The sequence below is a fragment of the Macaca fascicularis genome, chromosome 14 (assembly GCF_037993035.2).
Source record: "Macaca fascicularis isolate 582-1 chromosome 14, T2T-MFA8v1.1".
NCBI lineage: Eukaryota > Metazoa > Chordata > Mammalia > Primates > Cercopithecidae > Macaca > Macaca fascicularis.
The window spans coordinates 132,230,226-132,252,411 of NC_088388.1; the positions used below are offsets into that span (position 1 = coordinate 132,230,226).

The 22,186-nt window shown below is 50.4% G+C and overlaps 1 long non-coding RNA gene across 2 annotated transcripts in view; it reads right to left on the reverse strand.

The window, feature by feature from the left end:
• The window catches only part of LOC102125897 (uncharacterized), a 181,877-nt gene extending 161,136 nt beyond the window's left edge, over positions 1–20,741 (reverse strand). For both annotated transcript variants that reach the window (XR_012423938.1, XR_006692087.3), the window contains exons 1-2: positions 20,628–20,741; positions 7,361–7,455 (exon numbers count right to left, since the gene is read on the reverse strand). This is a non-coding gene — a long non-coding RNA (uncharacterized lncRNA). The remainder of the gene's footprint in view (positions 1–7,360; positions 7,456–20,627) is intronic.
• Between the last annotated feature and the right edge of the window lie 1,445 nt (positions 20,742–22,186).

Consider the following 22,186-nt stretch of genomic DNA (forward strand, 5'->3'; position numbering starts at 1 on the left):
GTTGTGTTGAGTTCTGTTGTGCTTTTTGGTTGACTCAGGCCTGTGTGAGAAAAATGGAACATGAGTCTTGAAGCCAGTCCTGAGTTTTACTCCAGACTCTCCTATTTTGTGACGTTAAACCTAACACTTAACTTCTTAGCGCCTTGGTTCTCTGGGGTGGGAATAGGGGTAGGAGTGGGAATAATACTTCTTTTGGTTTATAGGTTTTTAGGCTCATGATTGTTATTATCAATGACATTTGTGTTTTGGGAGAGCTGCTGTGTTCTCCACAAAGTCTCTGTGACAGGCAGAAGATCTGCGCGGGTGAGGCACTGCGTCACTAGGACCTACACGGCTACAAGAACCGGAAAGCCATATTTGCTTATCCTGACTGGCAAGTGACGCAACATCCTCATGAATAATTCACAATGCCTCAGGTGTAAACACAGATATCATTTAAAGCAACCGAGTCATTTCCGAAGTGTGCTTCAGTGACTATCAACTATAGATTCCTTCTTAGCAGCAACTTCTGATTTCCTAAATAAATCTTCCGTCTCCCAAAAAGAAGACTGAAAGCACATCTCTACTTCCCCATCAAGGACAGTCATCTCTGAGAAGGGACAGGGAGGCCCCAAGAGTACTGGTCAGTGACAGTGTCCCACAGGGGGACCTACTCCTGTTGCTGGTACATTCTCACAATGGAGACACTCCCAAACCTAGGGCCCGTGCAGACAGCTGGGGTCACACTCATTTCCTGCCTGCAGTCTGTTTCACTCCTTCTAGGCCCCTTCTGCAGGAGCCCAAGGATGCAGCTGTGTTTGCACTAACATTCCTGCAGGGGGGAGAGAACATCGCTGCAAGGCAGTAAGAGGATGATAATTAAAACAAACAATAAAATGAAAATTTCATCAGCATTTTCAAAATAGGAGTTTTCAACTAGCAGCATTTTGCACAGAGCTGGGACAATTCCATTTTGGCAGACATCCTAAATCCTTTGAAGCCGGGAGACTACCCGTGTCCTTTCAGGAGAGGAGCCTGGCGGGGAGTTTGGGGAGCTGGCCAGGAGAGGCTCATGGCCTGGGTCTTCCTTTTGCTGTGAGTTTGAACTATGCTGCTTTTGCAATGAGATTTTGAGCACTCTGAAGGATCAGGCCTCTAAGAGGAAGACAGGAAGGAGAGGGGACGTTCACTGGGCCAAATTGGGCCAATCATCTCTGCTTTGGGAAATCAGACAAATCCAAGCCAACTGGCTCCTGGGAAGAAGATGTCTCCAAGCCAGACAGGACAAGGCTGAAACAAAAGCTAAAGAATTCAAAAGGCACAAAGGTAAAAGCCAGCCCTAAGGGCTAGCCAGCTCTCCTTCAGCAGAGCCAGTCAGGCCAGAGAGCAGAACGTCCAGGGTTCAGAGCTGGCAGTATAAAAAAAGAAGGGAAATAGGAAGAGGCCAGGGAAGGGGGAGAGCTGGAGAAGACAAAAGCCCAGGAAGTCTCCCAGATTTTTCAAAATGACCTTTGGTGACCACAGTGAGTAGCCAAGAGACCAAGTTGTCACAGATGGAGTGAGGTCCAGTCCTAAGAAGGCAAATGTCTTTACCTTCCTAACAGCCAGAGTCTGCAGCCCAGCTGAACTGTGGCAGAATACAGTGACAGAGGGCCACTACATGAGGCTCACAGCTGGTGCAGAATGGGAAACCCAAGGCCCCCTCTGTAAGGGGAGACATGCCCAAGTGAAGGCCTGCCAACCAGAAATCTGCCAACTGTTTTTCAATTTGTTTTGTGTTCCTCAGTTTCCTTTTCAGGTAGGTCATATGTTTAAAAACTGATTTTCATTTGGGAGGCCGAGGCTGGCAGATCACAAAGTCAGGAGTTTGAGACCAGCCTGGCCAATATAATGAAACCCTGTCTCTACTAAAAATACAAAAATTCGCCAGGTGCAATAGCACAGGCCTGTAGTCCCAGCTACTCAGGAGGCTGAGGCAGAAGAATCGCTTGAACCCCGGAGGCTGAGGTTGCAGTGAGCCTAGATCGTGTCACTGCACTCCAGCCTGGCAACAGAGCAAGACTCCATCAAAAAAACAAAACAAAACAAAACAAAAAAACCTGGTTTTCAACACGCAAAAAAACATTAAAAAGTGGACAAAGGACATGAACAGACACTTCTCAAAAAAAGACATACAAGCAGCAAACATATGAAAAAATGCTCAGCATCACTGATCTTCAGAAAAATGCAAATGAAAACCACAGTGAGACACCATCTCACACCAGTCAGAATAGCTATTATTAAAAAGTCAAAAACAACAGATGCTGACAAAGTTGTGGAGAAAAGAAAACATTCCTATGCTATTAGTGGGAACGCAAATTAGTCCTGCCCCTGTGGAAAGGGGTTTGGAGATTTCTCAAAGAACTAAGCCTAGAATTACCCTTTGACCCAGCAATCACATTACTGGTTATATACTCCCCGCCCCACAAAAAAATAAGCATTCTACCAAAAAGACACATGGACTCATATGTTCATCACAACACTGTTCACAACAGCAAAGACACAGAATCAATGTAAGCACCCACCAGTGGTGGACTGGATAAAGAAAATGTGGTACACATACACCACGGAATACTATGCAGCCATAACAAAGAATGAAATCATGTCCTTTGCAGCAACTTGGATGCAGCTGGAGGCCATTGTCTTAAGTGAGTTAATGCAGAAACAGAAAACCAAATAGCACATGTTCTCACTTGTAAGTGGGAGTTGGACACTGGGGACTCATGGACAGAAAGATGGAAACAATAGACACTAGGAGCTACTAGAGGAGGGGAAGGGAGTGAGGCAATAGTTGAAAAACTCCCTATTGGGTACTATGCTCAGTACCTGTGCAAACAGTTCTGTTGTACCCTAAACGTCAACATCACACAATATACCCTTGTAACATACCTGCACACGTACCCCCAAATCTACAATATAAAAGAAACCTGATTTTTTTCTGATTACTTTAGCAATACAAGCAATATACATTCTCAGCAAAAAGGAAAAATTCAATATTAATTACCTATACTCTCCTCCACCTCCTGAGATAACCCTTGTTTATACGTTGGTGTCTACTCCACGTTTCTTATATATCTATACAATAATTATTGTCACAAGTTCAAAATCATAATGTACAATCTGTTTGTAACCTTCTCTTTCCACCCAAAATATCATGATCACTCTTCTTTGTGGCTTGTGTCTCAATCAACACTTATTTGTGATAAATGAAACGCACTAAAACTAGATTTGGCCAGAGGGAATTCATCATGTGAATCAGGGACCTCATAGAACCCAAGAAACGACAGCTGGGACACAGGCTAGCACCAGGATACCTCCCTGACAGCCCAGGGCACGGTGTCCTCTCACTGTGTCTGCTCAGCAGTGCTCTCTCTGCAGCCCAGGCCCCTGCTTCCGTGTGTAGCAGCAGGCAGTGGCCACACAGCCCACCAGCTCCACTGGGCTTCTCTCATCCTGAATGCAAAACACCAGCCTACTAAACTCCCAATTCCAAATGCCTAAGGTCCATAATCCGACTGGCTTGGTTTATGTCATCTGTGCACCCTTGAAGTAATCAGCCATGGCTGGCGGGAGTGGGAGAGGCAGGGAATTGGTGCGCAGGCCATTAGAGAAGTGGACTCACTTACAAATGTTATTTACTGTTCCTTCAAAGGATATGCCAGGAAAACAGCCTGTATTAGTCAGGGTAGACTAACTGCTATTTACAGACACCCCAAAGGCTTATTTCTTGCTTGCATCCCAGTCTACTGTGGACCAGTAGGGATGACTGGGGACGGGTGTGGGGGTCAGGAGGGTCCTTCAGAGACCAGGACTTCTTCCGTCCCTGGCTCCCCTATCTTGTAGGGTCTTACAGTCCTCTACTGGACCTTTTGAACTCAAAAACTTAATTATGTCTGATCCATCTGCTTCCAGACAGCTCCGTTTGCAAAGCAAACACTCTCAAGGTTCTTTCCTAGACATAATTACAAAATGTGCTTGATTTCGTTGTTTCCTCCCTTACCCTCCCGCCTCTCTTGTTCTCAGCGACTGTCTTGAGACTATGTGGAACAGTAGGCTTGAATGGGACAGCTACATCCCAATCTGACTTTCTGCTACAGGACTAAATCACTTTCTTCAATTGAAACTCATTAATGGGTCTCTGTCTCAGTGTTTCTCTATCCCATTCCTTACTGTTAAGGAAGCAGGCAGCTTTTCCAACCCCTCTGTGGTAGACTGGATTTTCCCAAAACTGGCCGTGGCCATAGCGATCTTGCCAATGTCACGTGTTCTCCCAGAGCCTTGACGCTCAGCCCATGATGAGGTGGAGCCTGACTCCCCTTGCTCTGCATACGGGCTGGCCTTAGTGACTTGCTAACAACAACTGCCATGAGGCAGAGGTGACACCGCCTGACTGCTAAAGCCAGGGGGTAAAGTGATACAACTTCTGCCTGGCAACCCAGCCGCCATGCTGTGAGGAAGCTCAAACGAACCCACATGGGGAGACCAAAGGGAGAAGTATACGTGGACAGGCACTGAGTCTCCAGGCAACAGCCAGAATCAGCCACAAGACACACGCGTGAACCAGCCTTCTGATAACCCCAGTCCCCAGCTTCGGGTCTTGCAGCAGAGCCCCAAACACTGTGCAGCAGAGGCAGGATGTCCCTGCTGTGTCCTGCTGGAGTTCCTGACGCACAGATGCCAGGAGCATAAGACATGGCGTATGCACGAAGTTTTAGGGTAATTTGTTACACAGCAATAACGGTTGGAACATGTTTGGTGCACCACACTGTTGCATTCTTCTTACTCCCTTTTTTACATTTATTTTAAATCAGCTCATTCTTTCCTAACTTCCTTCTTCTTGTGATACTTTGCCAAAGGCAGACAATAGAAGCCCACCACACATAAATATACACACACTGCTAATGTTCTATTTTCTAAACACTTCCCCTAGTGCTAAAATCTCAGGCACATGGTCTCCCTTCCAGATCATCGCTGTGAAGTTCTACCAAACACTTTGCCACAGCAACACAGGACTTGCCAGCCTTCCAGCCTTCTGGATGTGTCTCCTCACCACCCACAGCCTGAATATTAAGCCAATATCCCATGTTTCAGGCATTTTTATTATGGAAGCACCCACTTCTGGCATCAATATCTGTATTATTCAGGGGAGACTAACTTCGGTAGCTAAGAATCCCATCATTCAACACCTTAACGCTATAGAGTCTTGTCATTCATGTTGTGGTCCCACACATGTGGGAAGGTCACAGCTCCCACACAGACATCTTCTGTCTGGCTGATTCTCCATCACCAGCGCTCAGCAGCCTCCCCTGGGTCTTGTGCATCCTGCCAGTGTGGAGGATCATACGGTCAGTGCCTGGAAGTAGCACGCCTTACCTCAACCCACATTTCACTGGCCACAGCTCAGTCCTGTGGCCCCATACAACTGTAAGGAAGGCTTACATCAGCTGTGCCCCTGGGAAGAAGAAATGAGTTTGTGAGCATCTAGCCATCACACTTCCACACTGCCCAAAGCAAGGCTGAAAGTCCGGCCACAGTAATGTCTCTTCCCTAACTGCCCCCTTCCCAGAGTCCCTGCTCTGTGAGAGCCAGGCCTTCCCAGCAGCTCATTCCTAGGGTCTTGCTCAGGCTTGTCTAGGTACTACTACGGTGGTATGCGGAATAGTGTGCCAGCAGAGACAGCCACGTGCCAACCCCCAGACTCTGTGCATAGGTCACCTAGCATGGCAAAAGGGACTTTGCTGCTGTAAGTAAGGTTAAGCACTTTGAGTTATCCTGGTCTGTCCAGATGGGCTCTATCTAATGACATGAGTCCTTAAAAGAAGAGAAACCCTCCCGGGCTGTGGTCAGAAAGGAAGATGTGGCCAGAGAGATGCAAGGTTGCCAGCTTTGAAGACAGAAGAAGGGGTCCATGAGTCAAGGAACTCCAGAAGGTGGAAAGGGCAAGTGAATGCAGAAAGTGAATCCGGAGTGGAGCACAGCCCTGCTGACACCTTGACCGTAACTCAGCTGGACTTCCGAGTTACAGAACTGTCTGATGATACGTTTGTGTTTTAAGTCCAAAGTTTGTGATCATTTGTTACGGTAGCAATAGAAAACTAATACAGCCAGCGGCTGCTCTCACCAATGAATTCTGAGTCCCACACTTCAACAACGCAGAGTGCCCAGAGTGCCCAGGACCCCAGTAGGAATACACTTCATGTTCACAAACTAGCTTCTGCCAGACTCTGGTTGCCTTCTCCACACCCATGGCTCCACCCCTGTTGTCCTTACTCCCCTGCACCCAAACCTCTGAGACTCAGGCCACCAGCCCTAAGGAGGCACTCTGGGCCGCCCAGTCAGCACATGAGCCCTTCCCTGCTAAGCTTGGCCTCTGGCGGAGCAGAAAGACCAGAGGCCAGCCAGGGACTGCTGGTGCTCTGCCCAGAGGCCCTAAACCCAGAGTCGGCAGACCCAGCTGCACAAAGACGGAGGGATACACTGGTGTGTCCTACACGTGACCACGGGAGACATGGCTCTGGGCAGCGCTGGTCAAAATATGACAATGTGGCCACCATTCTCCCTACCACTCTCAAGAACTCCCCTCAAGAAAGGGTTGGAAATGATTCCCCCAGCAGACGGGTGATAGCACAGCACGCCACACACCCTCCCTCACATGCCCCGGAAAGGTGGGCTCTGTACAAGAACTTGCAGTTTAAGCCAAAACAAATAAATAAACGACATGTGGAATTTTAGGCAGGCACGAGGTGAAAGGAGGATTATTTGTGTCTTGGGGTTCCCAGGATGCCTTCAATAACCAATATGTTACCTGCCCACCTGCAAATGGAGTCCAGACCAGCCATGAAAATAGGCACAGTTCTGGGGGAAGGAAGGAGAGCTAGGCAGAAGGAAAGCGAGATAAGAACTGAAGACACAGGGAGAAACTGCACAGTGAAGCTGGAGAACCAAAGCTAATCCTGCAGGTCACAGATGGCTCAGGAAAAGACTTTCGCAAGACCAAAGGCACTTCCAGCCTAAATGGCATCAGAAGCTGAGTGGGTGTGGCAAGCTTGGCAGCACAGGCAATCTAGAGACTGCGGCAACTGCGACTGTGAAGGAATATTCCAGACTGACCCATAGGCGGCAGTATCAGGGGAAGTGAGAACTGAAGGTGCCTTACACATCACTGGGGTCCCTCAGTTTAACTGAAAATTATCAATGGGCCTTTGTTCCTCCAAGTCCCTTCCGGCTTCATCTCTATTCCAACCCTTCAACGCCCCAAATGTTGGAACTCTCTTCAAATACTCTACTGAGAAAGAAATCCTGTTATTTCATGAATAAACAGGCCGAGGCCCATAAGACTCACAGGCTGAGGTGATCCAGCCAGGTGGGGTCGACAGAACCTGCTGCCTGGAGTCCAGCGTCCTCTCGGCTGCACACGCACGTGACTGTCCAAGGAAACTGGTAGGAAAGAAATGGAATAAAATGAAGTGTTTTACAGCAAAAGCCATCCTGTGCTTTCTTACCTACAGAGGTACCATTTCATGACCTCTAAGATAAGGGGTCAAATATATCAACAGTGAAAAGACACAGGAAAAAGCAGAGAGGCTTTCTTTTGTGAAAATTGGTGTTATTAACAACGGCTTTAACAAGTAGAAACCACGTTTACTGAACACTTCCAGCATGCCCAGCCCCTGCCAAGTGTTCCTTCATGCACGCTACTTGTTAATCCTCACAACAGCCCTGGGAGAGATGTACTGTTATTGCCCCATTTTCCAAGGAGGAAACTAAAGAACAGAAAGATAAACTGCCTTTTCCCAGGCTACCCAGTTGATAGAGCATCGGGCGGAGACTCCAACCAGCCCCGGGGGTGCTAAGCCCATCTGCTTCACTGCAGCTCCTACAGCCCCGCTGCTTGCCTTTAGCCTCAGTCTTGCAGGGAAGATCCAGACACCTACAATCCATTCTCCCAACAGGGCTCTACTGAATGCGCCCTGAGTTTCCCGCATGGCACAGCTCTGGGCACTGAACACTTCAGCAAACAGAGCAGGCAAACTCTCTGCCGTCTTTGTGAAGCCCAGCAGTGCTGAGAGACAGACGATGAACTCAAAACTTAGGAAATCGCACACTCGGTTGGAAGGTGGTGAGGATGAATGCCATGGGGGCAAGGGAAAGGAGAGACGAGAAATGCAGAGCAGTCTAATTTTAAATGGAGTGTTCAGGGAAGGCTCGCCTAGAAGCTGACATCAGAACAAAGGCTTGAAAAGGTTAGAGAGTGGGCACAGGGTGTAGAGGTTGTTCCCAGAAAAGTTCTCTCCTCCCAGGCCTGTATGATCCATCCTCATTTCACAGAATCCCCAAATGAGAAAAGAGATACAAGATATGTGACAGACGCTGGCACATAGTAGGTGTTCACCGTATGCCCCTTTCCTTTCCTTCTAATGGGGATGGGTTTTCCTTCTAGGAAGAATATTTGAAGAGAGTTCAGAAATGTGGGCACTGAAGAGCTGGAAGAGAGATAAAAGGGGCTTTGAGAACAAAGGCCCATTGATAATTCTCAGTTAAGCAGAGGGTCCCAGCCCTGTAACAAAGATCGAATTAAAGACACTTCCTTCTCTTCCATGATGGGGTGAACACTGTCCCCTAAGTAATCGTATGCTAAAGTTCTGACCCCCAATATCTCGGAATGTGACCTTATTTGGAAATAGGGTCATCACGGATGCAATTGCAAAGATGCGGTCACACTGGAGTGGAATGGGCCCCTATCCAGTATGACCGGAGTCCTTATAAAAAGGAGAGATTTGGACAAAGAGGCAGACACACAAGGAGAACGTGGCACGAAGATGAAAGAAGAGGCTGAGGTGACATAGAGAAGCCAAGGAACACCAAAGATTGCCAGCAAACCACCAGACGCTAGGAGAGAGGCACGGAGCAGCGTCTCCCTCCCGGCCCTTGGCCCTGGGCAGGAGCACCCCCGCTGGCACCTTGATCTTAGGCTTCTAGTCCCCTGGACTGAGACACAGTTCACTTCTTTTGTTTAAGCCAGCCAATCTGTGGTACTTGGTTATGGCAGCCTAGCAAACTCAAAACCTTCCAAGCCTACTGTTTCTGATGTCTCATTAAAGTGTGAGGGAGGACGGCTCCGGGCAGGAAAGAATTTAAGTACACTTGAGGAGGAGATCTTGGAAAGAACTTTAGCTGCTGATACTAGTATTTGGAACTGACTGGAAGCAAATAGTTGAGAAACCTACCAAGTTTTTGAGGGAATTGAATACCAAAGAAACTGTTTGCTGGCCTATAAGAGCCTGTGAGTAAAAAGTGTCCATTAATCAGAAGCAGACACATGCCCAGATGCGCCCCTTGGTGTCAGCTGTGACCACGGAGTGGGTGGATAAGGAAGTGCCTCCTAGAGGGTAGGCAGGGACTCTGAAGGACAATGGACAAGGACATCTCTCACAGCAAGCAGAGGCAAGTCTCACCATGCAGCATCCCCACAGCAAGCAGAGGCAGGTCTCACCATGCAGCATCCCCACTGCCAGGGTAGAGCGCCTCACATTGTCCACCAGCAAAACTCCACCCCATCCATGGATGTGGCATGTCACCCATGGACACGGGCCAGCTTTCTCGTCCTTGCATCCCAGTTGTATCCTGAGGGCAGATAAATTGCCTTGCTAGCTTGCAGCTCACCAGACCTTGAGAAGCTACATGAGACTTGAGGGCAAAGACTGCCGCTTTGAGGCCAGGGTGTGTGAGCATGTTCTGCACAGGACAGAGAGCAACACAGATATTTGGCCACCTGAAGGGTGGCCAGCAATAGTTTCCTAGCTGTGCCCCAGCACCCAGCTTTCTGTTTTACTCCTTTCTGGGCACACAGCAAGGCTGTCCTCCCTTGTAGTGAAGCATGGCCTCACAGGACAGCGCTCGCCAATGGAGCATGAGTCACAGTGACGGGTGCCTCTTCCAGGTCAAGCCTTCTAAGAGGTGTCTGCAGTCCCTCAGATCTCTTTCTCCTCCCACCATCTAGAGAAAGCGGCAGCAAGGCCCAGGAGCCCACGCGACCACGGAATGAACAATCATAAGCGTCTGAGCCATCAGGGGATGGAACCGCACCTGCCGATCAGAAATGCCACACCAAACTGTTACACGGGCAAGAGAGAAATGTCCATGCTACTAAGTCACCAAAATTTCAGAGCAGACAGTGTTACCTTACCTAATAGAGGCAGCCCTCCGAATCTGTAGGTTTCACATCTGCAGATTCAATTAACTGTGAATCAAAAATGTTTTTTAAAAATAACAATATAACAGTAAAAATAATACAAATCCTAAAATACAGTATAACTATTTCCATAGCATTTGCATTGCACTGAGTATTATAAGTAATCTAGAGATGACTTAAAGTATATAGGAGGATGTACACAGGTAATCTGCAAATACTATCACATTTTATATCAGAGACTTGAGCATCTGTGGATTTTGGTATCCAAGGGGGATCCTGGAACCAATCCTTCTCAGATACCAAGGGACAACTGGATATGCAGTGACTGAATCAAAGTTGGGGACAGCAAGAGCTCCTCTGTCAAGGGGCATCATAGTGTCACAAGATAAGCCCTGGATCAGCATTCAGTTCTAGAATCAGCCCTGCCATTAACTAGCCTATGGCCAGAACAGGTCGGGGGACTCCCCTGAAGAAGTGTGGCTTTCAAACTTGCCCCTCCTCAGGGGTGCAGCAGTGGTGTGGGCCCAGGGCTGAGTGGACAGGCCTCCAGACAATGCCTCCCAATGACCAGAATTGCCTGCCCTTGATTGGGAGGCATCTGTGGACTACAGGTGAGCTTTTTATCTGAGGAAATGAGAGAGTGATGGTGTGCTCGCGAGAAGGAAGCCCCTGTGCCAAGGGCATCTTTGAGGACCTTCGTGTCTGCCTTGTGCAATCAAAAGCTTCACCCTCTCTTGTTCCCACTTACCCCAGGGTCCCCAGTGGGTCATGTCACAGAGTCAGAATGCAAACCTGGCTCCCTGAAACGGATCTAAGCAGGGACACAACCTGTCCTCCCAGCCCTGCCAATGAGGGTCACTGGGCACTTCTCAGAGAGAAGGGAAGGATAAAGGCACTCACGGCGCAGAGGCCCTAGGGTGGGGGCCAGACATCCTCCCTCCACCAACTGCATGGCTCCACTGCATCCTACGGCCCCTCACAGCAAGCAGTGTCTTCCCTTTGATGCACATGACAAAGCTGAGGCTCAGAGTGATGTACAACCTACCCAAGGTCACACTGCTAGGCAGCACAGCCAGAAGGGCAACGCATATCTGGCCAACTCCAGAGCCCTTCATGCCAACCCATTGCCACGTCCACATGCCCTCCATCTGCTCAGTGGAAGAGCCTGGTGCTGAGTTTTCTCTCTGCCCCCTCACGTGCCCTCACTGCACTGTCCTTGACCACCAGGACAGAAAGGCGCCCCCTCCCCAACAACCACCAGGAGCTGCTCTGGAAGCCGGTGCCTACGGCTGGGCACAAGGATGGCCCCAGGGTCCGGGGGAGGCCATTCCTTGCTGCCCTCAAGGTGGTGGATGAAGCATGCAGACCCACTGCCTTCTAAGGAGGGCTCAGCACTCTTCACATGTAAATATCTCAAATATTCACTATGCTTTAAAGTAAACGTGCGAATTTTTATTTCTTGGTATGAAGCCATTTCAAACATTACCCAGGGAATCCGGGTTAACCACCCTTTCTGCTGTTTTCCTATTTGTGTTTCATTCCTTCCTTCCTTCCTTCCCTCATCCCTTCTTCCTTCCTTCTTTCCCTCCTTCCTTCCTATTTTATTTAAAATTTTTGTCACCCTAAATCTCCTCTGATATCAGTCTGTTTAAGTGCTCAGACTAGGTAAGCTAATTATAATTGCAAATTTCCTGGATAAAGAACATAAAAAAAATCATTTTAAAGTCAAATAATTATTTTATTGTCCTCTCTTTTATATTGCCCAATAGTAATTACAAATCAAGATTTAGTTGAGAACAGGAATGCCCGATCCTAACGAGGAGAATCACAGTTTATGGAACAGAGTCATGCGCATAGATTTTTTCAAGGGTCACCTCTGTGGAACCGGCCTCAGGGCAGCTGCCATTATCCCCATTTAACCAGTGAGGAATCTGAGTCTCAAATATAGTAAGTGAATTTCTAGAAGGGATACAAAGTAGTTTTAAAACAAAGTTCCCTGAAGACCGCTTTGCCCACAGCTCTGTGGCCAGGCCCCAGTGCTGGTGAGGGGTAAGGGCCTGCCCCTCCTGCCGGCAGGACTCCCCGGGCACAGGAGCCAACCCTCCTTCCTGACTCCTTCCTGCATCCTCCAGGTCTCCTCTTAACCCTGGGCTCTCCTCTCACATTTAGTTGACAGAAAGTGAAATTAGAGGTTGTTTTTCATAACTTTAACGAAGACCAATTCTTCCCAAACACCAAAAAGATGAAAGGGCTGTAACACCGAAAGGCGTTTTTTTCTTAAAACTCCTCCGACAAAGTACTCCAAGGATGGCGCTGTCATCTTGAAAGGGCATTTAATGTGTCTCCGTATTCTCAGGCCCCTCACCCTTGGCCTCTAGTTGGAGACACCCTGCACCGCACCTGCCACCTCCCCTACTCTCCACACCACTCGCCCACAGGCAGGTCCAGCCCAAAGTCCAGAGGAAGAGCAAAAAGTTGTAGCGTCAGAATCCTCCCACACATGACTTATTCAGTGGCACTGAGTAACACGGGGGTGTATTTCAGTGTTTGGGGGCAAAGATTGAACTTAGAAGTGGGCTTGTCTTGGAATATTAATGTCAGCGGTGGGGACGGAAGGAATGAGGCAGAGAGAGCCAGAGAGGGAAAGAGAGCTGTCTCCTTCTGTCAGGCGTGAGCTCTGGAGCAATAGAGAGATACTGGGAGTTCAATTTCTGTTTGCCTGAGCCAGGGAGAAAATCTAATTAAATATGGTGTCTGAGTTTGGAGAAGCCAGGATGGGGCTGGAATACAAAGTGTGGCAGCTACCCATAGATCAGAGGGCAATATTAATAAACCCACAGAAAGGGACAGCGGGATCCGCTGGTGGTATTGATAAAATGCAACACAAAGACAAAGCAGGCCGGGGAATATTGCATGATAATGCCGATAAAAGCACAGCAGGGACGCCACCCCCACTGCGGTGGACCTGGGACTGCTGTTCCAGGAAGCCGGGTGGATGGCAGCCGGTCCCCTTCCCTATTCCTCTTTCTCCTCCTCTTCACCCTGACTCTGGTCTCACCTCTGTTTCCCACAAACATGCGAACTCAGCATCAATGAGTTTTCCGAGAACTACTGAAGCCAGGACAGGAAATGAAGAATTAACAAGAGGGATAAATGAGTCTCCATTTCAGCAGAGAATGTTTGGAGAAGGAAGAAATCATAAAGGCTGCAGAACTCCTTTCTTTGCAAACTTCCAGAAAGAGCTGGTCGCATATCCGGCTCAAAGAGAGGAGAGTCTTGCATGGAGGCTGAAATGTCTTTTGAAAGACATTTCCACAGAGGTCACTTGAAGGCAGCCCTCAGCCTCCATGCAAGACTTCTCTATTTGAGCCTGATATGCAACCAGCCCTTTCTGGAAGTTTGCAAAGTGCTAGACACCGGCAGAATTCCCCAACCCTCTGACACTCCAGATCCAAAGCAGGAGCCTTGGGGACGTGCAGTTTTCAAAGAACCCTCGGAACTCCTTGAAGGTGTTGGAGCACAGTTTCAGGGTGAAATCCCTTGGAACCAGTTGGCACTTTGTCATAGATCTTCTGTCTTCTCAAGAGCTGTTCACAAAAAGGTTGGAGATGGGGGGCTTTTCCTGGTGGATGGAAGTACCACCACTGCATTCCTCCCCACCATGCACCCCAATCCTTCTCAGGGCCCCCATCACAGTTGCAGTGAGGCTCTCAAATCTTAGCTGTGTTAATGTCATTCTTTTGTCATCTGTACTTAATTGCCATCAGCTGGTATGATATGATTTCGCCTGATTTTCCTAAGCTTTCTGTGTTATAGCTAGCATCTGCCTATTTTCAGCAACTTTTATTGTGTATTAATCTGTGCAGTCTATAATGCTGCATTATTTCCAGGGACTGTGTGTGTGACCATAACAGTAGTAGCTCTCGACAAATCCATTTCTGCTTAGATCTGATTCAGCTTTGAATCTATACCCCGACCTCCACATATCCTACCTCCACGGACAGTACCATCCTCTTCTTTGGAAGTGAATTTGTATCAGAAGGTTTCTGTTGAAGGCCAGCACTTGCTGACTGTGTATATTCATCCCGCTAGTCTCTGAGCCTCCATTTCCCAGTCTGTTGAATAGGAATAATAATAATTTCAACCACTCTGGATGGGCTGTGAGGATCAAGTGAGGTAATCTATGAGGAGAGTGTTCTTCAAGTTCTGAGAATGCTGTCTGATGCTTGCCTGAAGAAATGGAAATCCATTCAACACTCAAGAGAGGCCTAATCATTGTGATAGCAGCTTGCATTGCTATTGTGCACCCTAACTTCAAACGGCCCTTATCAAACATGTCATTTGACCTTGACACTATCTGATGAGGTCTGGAGGCACCGTTTCATTTTACAGATGAGAAATCTGGATTACAGAGACTGCCAAGAGATCTTTTCAGACGCAAAGACGATCATGTCCTAGACACTGCTTTAAATTTCCATCTTGGGAAAAGGGCAACCTGAAATCCTAATCGGAGCCCACAACCAGCATCTCCTGGCCAGACTCCTCCATGGATCCTCCTGGGCAATCAGCCCTCACTCTCCACACAGCTGTATTGCCTTGTCCTAGGGGCTTAACATCACTCAAGTCGTACTGCGGCATCCCGTCCCCTCTATTCCCTTGCTCCCTCTGCTGCAGCCACGGCAGCTGATTCTTTGACAGGCCAGGCCCACCTGTTCCTCAAGACTTAGCACGTGCTGTTCCCTCTGCCTGGAACCCCCTTCCCTAGATATCTACAGCTCACTTCCTCATCTCGTTGGGGCCCGTCCCCAAATGTCACCTCCTCATTAAGGCCATCAGTGACCACATTCTATAAAAAAGCAACTGCCAGCCATCCTCTCCACTCTCTGCTTTACTGTTCTACAAAGCATAGAGTACCATGGCCTTCTATCTATTAGATCAGCTCTCTCTAAATGTGGTGCCCCTCCCTCCACTAGAACCTGAGATCAGGGATGTTCTCCTACCCATCACTATACCTTCAGAGCTTATAAGAGTGCATATATGTTCCTTGGCTTATTCAATAGTTCATTATATAATTTTTTTCAATGAGTTTTAGAGAGATTAAGTCACACATCCTTGACTTGATTGCACATTTAGTAAGTAACAGAGCTGGGACCTCAAGTTCAATGTTTTCTACCATATGAAAATCTAAATTCTGAATAAATACAACCCAGGGTGACCATGATGTAGAGAAGACTCCCACGGTCACATACATCTTACAGTGACTGAGGAAGCCATTTCCCCTACAGACACTTGTGTCCCGGAACACTTTGGGGCAACTTGAGGTGGGAGAATCAGAGGAAGCCAGAGCTGCCAAACTCAAGGGACCATGGCCAAATGACCCATGTGCACCAGGTCCCCCAGGGGCAGCTGGTGGGCGGGCTCTTGTCTGAAGGAATTCTTCTCCCTCTTTGCCAAGCACAGCTGTGTGAGTGGCAGATTTGCCTGTTCCTGCTCTTTTTGTACCCAGATCATGAAGGGCTTATTCTTAGCAACAGAGCAAGCCCATTGATGGGGATCATGATGCTGAGGGTGAGACCTGTGGATGGCAGAGCGAGAGACAGAGGCAGAGAAAGAGATGGAGAGATGGCATCAAAAGAGACAGAGACATGAGAGAGAGAGGGACACAGAGAAAGAGCCACATGGGGGAGGAGATCTTGCGAAGCTACTCTTGCTGGTCTTCCTTTTGGTTTTCATGCCCCCTGGAAAGGCCTTTGTGTTCGGTACTAAGCATACACCACAACCCCAAAGGCTCCATCCTGAAGCTATTGATCACTATAGGAACCGTCACCACAGTGATCTTTCAAGAGATGCTTTCTGTGGCCAGGGTTCGTTCAGAGGGCCCTTCTCCCAGCCATGACAGAGTTCCATCCAGGGAAGGACACACACTGTTTGCAATTGGAGCCAGCCCACTGCTGGGGACTGTGATGCTGAGGGTGAGACCCGTGAAGATCAGGCAGGTAGAGACAGAAAGAGACGGAGAGATGGCATCAAGAGAGACAGAGACAGAGAGACATGTGAGAGACAGAGAGGGGGGGAGAGGAGGTGGAAGGGGTGGTTCCTGGAAGGATGGAAGGATTAGGAACGCAGGTAGGGTATCACATCAACCTAGGTCTGAAAACATAACATGCAAATCGATTGGCTTTTTAGTGGCGTGGTTCAGGCTACATTGAGTCAGTTCAAACTTTATTGAGACCATGAAGATGGACAAGACCCAAATCTTGCCCTGAAGTACTTAAAATGCAGTGAGTCTGACAGGCCCATAAATGGCTGGCGGAGGAGGGTGGGGAGGTAGGGAAGAAGGGGGAACTATTTTTAAATACAACATAAAAAGAAATTATGCTAAATATATAGACAGTGAGACGTGGGAATGAACTTAATCTTGCTGGGGAGCTGGGGCCCAGGATAAAAGGGGACACATTTCACAGAGGATGTGGCATTTGAGCTGAGTGTGAAAAGGCATGTGGACTGGCATTCCCGCCTGAAGAGCCAAAGACTTGAAGCCTAGGAGGAAGGAGGCCACAGGGCAGGACCCATAGACTTTTGCAGAAGCGTGGGCCTCATCTGTCTGGGACGGATTAGGTGAACTCGGAGATGTCATCTTGTCATCTAAAATAACTCTCAGGAGTACGGCCTGAAGAGACTTCTGTGCATCCAATCCCTGCACATTGGTGGCTTACTGAGGACAGGAGTATGTTCGTATTCCAAACCCAACTACCCACGCAAACGCTGGAGGCTCCTGGGGTTGGAAGCGGGAGGGGTCTCAGATTCAGAGGCCTGGCAGGGAGGCGGCTTCCACCTGCACTGTCGCTTTCCCTCCCCTGTTGCGGAAAGGAAATGATACATTTCTGCCCATCAGGAATTTAAGTTTGTTCATCAGCAACATTCATTCTGAGTCTTCTCCCTGCTCCTTCAAAGCTCTGGGTGGTGGATGTCTCGATGGAAACACAGTTTTTCTATTTTAAAACATTCCCCCAAGAGTAGGAGGGAAGAACGAGCTACGATCCCTCCGGTGTTGTACTGATCACAGCAGCATTTATTGAGGCACTTAACAAACGTGCAGAACACTGTTAGAAGCTGTGTGTGCAGGTGCTCTGTCCCTGCCGTGCAGGTGCTATCACCATTCCCATTTCACCCGTGAGGTTAGAAACATGAACAGGCTCGTCCAAGGCCACCCAGCCAATCCAAGGTTTAATGACAACACCATTTATTGAGTGTCTACTATATGCCAGGCATTGGGTGGTTCCCAGGGTCAGCCCACCTGGGATCTGTGGCACAAACCCAACCTGAGGATGGGAGAACGGGGAGGCCTCAGAGGACTGGACAAAGAACAGTCTAACACCACAGTCTTGGCCAGACCCCCAGGCAGGAGGCAGTGAAAATATCAAACCATAACACCCTTCCCAACCCCAGTTCCTCCCAACAATTTTGGCTCAAACCAACTCTGGGTGGTGAGGGGCTCGAACTTTCCCATTTTCTAGAGGGGTAGGCTGGACACAGAATAACTCGCCTCTTCTCTTTGGAGAAAAGGGGTGCAGCAGGGGATGGAGGCATAGATAACATGGATGGCCACCAGCCTGCCCAGAGATGGTGCTGCGGATTTGCATGCAGTGCCTCACCTAAAACCAACACTGAGAGAAGGATATTATTAATTCGCAGATGGAAAAACACGATGTCTAGAGAAGTTAAGTGACGTAAGCATTGCTACACAGCTCAGCAAAGGCAGGGTGGCATGAACATGGTCCTGTGGCCCTCATCGCTTTCTCCTCCCATAGCCCACACAACTCCCTAGACTGTTGGCCACAAGCCCTGAGAAAGGGAGCCAAATGGTGCAAACTCAAAGAAAAGCACCTTTTTCTTTCATTTCACAAGGCATCATTTGACCCTGAGGCCCAGGGGAGTAAAGTGTGTGCACACATGCAAAGGCACACATACCCTGTGTGCACGTTTCTGCAATATGAGTGGTGACATGGTCCCATGAGGCTCACGGAAAGACCACACACCCATGCTGTCTCCTCCCTGTAGAATGCAGGACCAACCCCTTCAGAAAGAAGGTTGGATTAAAGCCAAGGGATCCAGGACCAGGGCAGGGGGTGCTTAATGGGCTCCAGTTGGGTGAGATTACCCACTCACTACCTGCTCAACCAAACTGTCTATAGCTGTGTCTCTTTGTATCTCTCCTTTTTGTTAACTCTCCTGGACCAAAGCAGGACCACCTGGGGGTGGTCACAAGTATAATTAGCAAAAGATGTTCCAAGGAACAGGTGAAGGGCAGCTGAAGTAAGCAGCATGTTCTCCTGGTGCTGGTTGTGGAGTTGCCAAGTTCTCTTCCACTGAGAAAAACAGCATGCTTTATCCTTGTGCATCTCGACCCTGGCCTGAGGACAACTGTCTCAGAATCACTGGGATGGAACTGATAAAAATGCAGGTTCCTGGGTTCCATCCCAAACCCACAAGACAAATGAATCAAGGTTGTATCCAGTCGTCCACATCTTTAATAAGTACCTCCTGGAAGGGAGTCCGACACCCAGGAAGGTTGGAGAAGCTCCACTTTGCTGCAGCCTTTGAGGAAGTAGATGCAGGACCTGGGTCCCGAAAGGGGGTTCCACAGCTCTGGGATACTGATTCATGGTGCTGTTCCTTCTTTTGTCCACCCCTGCCCTTAGGGTCCCCTGTTCCATCCCTCCTGCAAGACATCCTGACTGACTGAAGAAGCCCCGCGGGGTGTGCAGGCGCAAACTGTGGCTTTGTGGTGTGGCAAGGTGAACGCACTTCCCCAGAAGTCAATACCAGTCCCCGCTGCACCCAGAGCCCAATCGCACCTCTTCCCTCATAATGGAATAGAAGGTCTACTGTCCACTGCTCACTCCTAAATCCTGTACTCAGTTCCGCCCACGGTAGGTAGAGGAACTTGTCCCCACTGGAAGAACAAGCACAGGGTTGGCTGCAGGAGCTAATGGGGGTGTTCTGATAGCTTGTGCACAGGGCACTTGGTGGAAAATGAGCAATCAGCAGCTAGGGCAGGAGTAGGGGGTGGGAGGGCACCATCACAACCCGGCAGCCTGCACCACTAGATCAACAGCATCACCTGCTGGCCACAGGATGCTACAGCACCCTCCTCCCAGTCTAGGCCCCAGTGAGCCTTCCCTCAGTGGGCACAAAGAGGCAGAGAAGCCCCCTCCTCAGAATGCCAGGAGTCCTGGGTCCAGCAGGTCCTCAGGGGAGCCCCTCTTTGAAGCCCATAGAACTAAGACTCTGATTCTCCTTTGAAAATGTGCAGATCCCTCGTTGACCAAACATGAATCTCTGACAGCACACCCCTCCTACACTGGCTCCCAAATGCACACCTAATACTTTTATTTTTCCTAAGTGTTTGTCTGTGGTTCCCCAGCATCTTTAGAGGCCCTCATAATCTTTTCCCTTCCAGTATAAGCTCCTAGAGGGCAGTGACTGTGTCCTTCTGGACGGACTAGATCACCGACCTACATTCCAAAAGGCTTAGGAGAGTGTTTTATAAACGTGAAGACTACCAGCCAGCAGTCAATGGTGCTGGAAAGGGCTGTGCTATGGCTGGTGCTTCTTCCCAGGTACAGGAATCCTCACAGCTACCCTGTACTGAGGGTCTACCAAGTGGCGGACATGTGATGCCGCTCTACCCGGATGCTATCTCACTTGGTCTTCACCAGGACCCCCGGACAGAATCACCGAGAGGTTAAGCCATTTGCTCAAAATCTCACAGCCGCCAAATGGTAAAACCAGGGTCCCAGGCCTGGCAATTCGAAGGTGGAAGCGTCTTGGCAGTTATGTTACACTGCCTCCCAGAAGCCCACATGTGCACACACACTGCTAGTAAGCACATCCTCCTTGCTGAAAGCACGCCACAAGCAGCTGCTCACTCAGCCTTCCCGCCTCCTCCTTATAAGGCAAAGACTGTTGTACCTGCCCTTTTCCCTGGAATCCTGCTCACGTACCAGGTTTCCCGTGAAAGGCCCGCTCAGCCTTCATTTTCGGGACCTCCAGGCTGGCCCACAAACGGGTGCCTATGAAGACACAGAGAACGAGGGCCCTGAAGGGCGGAGGAGGCAGACAACTGATGGGAGCACTAAGAAACGGCGGCGAAGGCCCCCCCAGGCATTGATTCCTTCCACAAATATTTACTGAGCACCGACGTCACGCACTGTGTCTGGGGCAGCGGGAAACGGCAATAAAGGAGGAGGCGCTTACAGCGGCGACGGTCCGCAGATAATGGTCCGAGGGCAACTGATCTCGGAGAGCAACCGTGCCCAGGGGGCTGGGGGCGCAGCTGAGGGTGTGGACTTTCCCCACTCACAGCCCGCCCCGCGAAGTCCTGCCCTGTCCTCCCCACCCTGAGCAAACCCACCTGCTGGGGACCTTCGGGCTGCGGACCTTGTTGTGGTCCCGAGGCCCTCAGAATCAGCTAGAAGGAGGCGGGCGGGAGAGGGCAGTGGTTCCGGGAGCGGGCGGGGACGGGCGCAGGGCTGGGAGCGGGGCGCGGGGCTGAGGGAATGCGAGGCTGGGGGTGGAGAGAAGGGCGGGGGAGGAGCTTGGACTGGGGGGAGGGGCGGCGGGAGGATCCCGGGGCCGCAGTGAGGGGAGCGCCGCGGGCGAGGCGGGGGAGGGGCCGGGCGGGGGGGAGGGGGAGGGCCGCGGGGCTGGGGAGGGGGAGGGGCGAGGCGGGGGAGGGGCCGGGGAGGAGTTGGGGGAGGGGAGGTGTTGGGGGAGGGGGAGGGCGGGGACCCCGTGCCGCCCCGTGCCCCGCCCCGGTTTCGGCTGGCTGCGGCAAAGTTTCCCAACTCGCCGGGAGCAGCTGCTGCCTTCTCTTACCTTTGTTTTTCCCCTCTCAGGATGGAAAATGAATTTCGAGCATCGCTGCGGAGCCTGCCAAGTAATTGGAAAACATGTCGAACACTGTGTCTGGCTGCTCGGCGGAGGCGGGGTGGCCTCCCCTGTCGAGGTTCCCGGTCCCTCGGGGAGGGGTGGTGCCGCGTCCTCCCCAGGCCGGCCCGCGAGGGGAGAAGCCGCAGAAGCCTCTGGGCGCCGGGCCGGAGGTCCCTCGGGCCGGTGGGTGAAATGGTCACAGTCGGCTGGCGGTGTGGGCGCCTCGCCCGCGCTGGCCGCTGAGCCCCGAGAGGGCCTGGGCTCCCGTGGGCCACCCTACTCCGCGGGCTCGCGGCGCCCTGATCCGGGGTCTCAGGCCCCGCTGGAGCCCGGGGCGTCCCTGCCCTCCCCACTCCTCCCGCGGCCCACCCCCGCCCTCCGCCTGCCCCTACCCTGCTGGCCCCCGCCAGACATCCTCTCCCGCATCTGAGACCACCCGCCCGGTTTCCATGTCCGGGTTTGGCTGGGTGTGTCACCCCCCACCTAAGGATGGGACAGAGCCCCATCCCGCCTCGCAGTGGACACCCCAGGACAGTGGCTTGGTCTTCACAACATTGGGTGTGGTTCATGGAGCAGCACTTTGCATCGCTCCCTGCAGTGACCCACGCAGCAGGCCGCCTGCCCTGGTGGACGTGGGCACACCCTCCCTGTCTCCTGGTGTTGCAGAGCTTGACTCTGCCTGTACCAGTCTGGCTCACATGAGAGCCCCCTGTCTCTGTCCAGAATTAACAAGGTCCTGTTAGGAAGTGATCTGCAAGACAAAGTCAGGCCAGCACCGCACATTGCCACCACCACCAAGTAGTCCCTTGATAGACCTCCACCTGTGGCCTCCTGGACTGGCTCCCCACCCACCTGCCACCCCCAGCTTTCACCCCTCCCCTCAAAGGATCCATGACCCACAAAACCTTGATGAGCTCTTTCAGCTCCATTTAACTACACAAATGGCTTGGTCACAGCTGACTGGTCCCAAATTTGCCAGTGATTTTCTTTTAATTTACCGTAGCTCAGTCCCCCTGTAATACAGGTAGAGGAGGCATATTT